We start from the raw sequence: 1,855 nt of genomic DNA, 5'->3' as shown, positions 1-1,855 counted from the left end.
ATCACATTTAGTATCCTTCATCTGTGCAAGACACAACCTAGAGAGAATTTCAGTGTGAGTTAACCACAAGTCCTTCAAAACTTCGGCGTCCAAACACATATGACTTGTCATGTACTGTGCTTCTGTTGGGGGAAGAGGTGGGCTGTAGGTTCTGTCATCTTCTCGCGATACCTCTACCTGGACACCGACACGAGAAAGAAGGCAATAATATCGCTTCTGCCGCCGTCGCTCCACATTGCTACTGCACCTGCTATTCCTTCAGTCGAAAGCATACCATCATAAAGAATATCAAACATGTCCGATGATATGCATGTCTTGTAAGTTAGCAAATATGGGAAGTTTAAAACAAACAACTTAGATGACGACAGATATGCGTCACTGATGGTAGAAAAAGACTTCTTCGCCCCGCCAGTGCATTGGTAGCGCGCGTAATACAGTACCGTTCGGTGTTCCACGTCCTCGACGATACGCGGTTTGTACTGCTTTACCTTGGGCACACAACGGCAGCCAATAACAACACATTTGGGTGTGCGGTTGGGCTCCAGGCACTCTGGAGCCCATGTAAGGGTAGGGAATCCAAACCATTCAGACAGTAGTGTACCAGAAATCATTTCAGGGTAGCTCAGTAAGGGTGGAAACTGGCGCCGCGCAATAGCTTCCACCACAGCAGCCTGTGCTGGGCTCGTTCTACCCATGGATTTCAACTGAAAGTATTTTTTTTAATTTTAGCCAGCCACGTGGGCTTAATGGCGGGTGGGCCACCCGCAACCCTGCGGGCCTTGCGGCCCAACAATACCGATCAAGCCGGGGGGGGGGGCTTGACCGGTATTGTCGGGAATGTCCTGGGACCAAATCTTATCAGAAATGACCAAAAGTCACCCAAAGTCACCATGTCTTGACAAAGCCGCCGACAATTATATCAGCCAATAGGAATATCGAATATCTGTTCGAGCGTCTTTGGAGGAGGTTGAACCGAGGAACCCGACAGTGATAGCAGGTCGTTCCGCTCAAGTTTTGCGTGCAGTGCGATCGCAAAGCGGTTACAGATCGAGTAGCTCGCAGTGGCTACAGTCTGTGTGAGTAACTGAGGTTGTGTATCCTGGGACTGAAGATGGAGTGGCTAATGTGGCGTGTGCATTGTCTGTAATTTGGGTGGACAAAACGGGCTTGTTCTGGGACCGCAGATCGAGTAGCTGGTTGACGAGTTGTTTGTTGCTGTCAGGAAGCCATCCAAGCAAATGATTTACTTACTGAAACAGAGATGTGCCTATTATTCAAGGAATACTTGCCAGTGGTGACCTTCCACTTCCGTAAGCCTGAAGTGTTGTGCATCTAAAATGTACTTCTATACTAACTGCTGAATCGTGGAATGGTGTGGTATGAGCAGGTGGTGTGTTAAGTATTGCAGTGCTGTAAAGTGAACTGATGCTCGATGCCAATAGGTACCTCAAACCACGTGATGCTCACTGTATCAGTATCTCGGATGACGATTTGGCTTCTGAGGTAGGTTAATGCATTCTTGAGGTATGTAATTATTCTCAATTGCGCGCCACAACTTTGGTTCTTCGGTATATTTCATTTAACAGCGTTGAAGACTAAAGATGCTCATGAAGGAGTAAACTAACTTGCAATGGACGGAATGCTCGACTTTTTTCTCTTTTCGCAAAGCCAACGCACGACCGTTGAGCTAGGTGGGCGCTGCCCGTGTATCGAGTGAGTCCAAAACCTTAGTCAAGGTATGTGGACTGTGTACTCGAGGGTGGTATCGAACCACGGACCTCACGCTTTTCAAGCGAGCGCTCGACCACTGAGCTATATGGTTGGAGCCCAAGGTTCTGATGAACATGGAGCTCAA

At 48.0% G+C, this 1,855-nt stretch overlaps 1 pseudogene across 1 annotated transcript; it reads right to left on the bottom strand.

Annotated features, from left to right (window-relative positions):
• Positions 1–1,750: 1,750 nt before the first annotated feature.
• PPTG_20562 lies at positions 1,751–1,821 on the bottom strand (annotated as a pseudogene). Its single transcript has one exon. The product of its transcript is annotated as a tRNA-OTHER (tRNA).
• Between the last annotated feature and the right edge of the window lie 34 nt (positions 1,822–1,855).

This window comes from Phytophthora parasitica (genome assembly GCF_000247585.1).
Source record: "Phytophthora parasitica INRA-310 unplaced genomic scaffold supercont2.37, whole genome shotgun sequence".
Classification (NCBI taxonomy): domain Eukaryota; phylum Oomycota; class Peronosporomycetes; order Peronosporales; family Peronosporaceae; genus Phytophthora; species Phytophthora nicotianae.
This window is presented reverse-complemented; position numbering and strand designations above follow the sequence as displayed.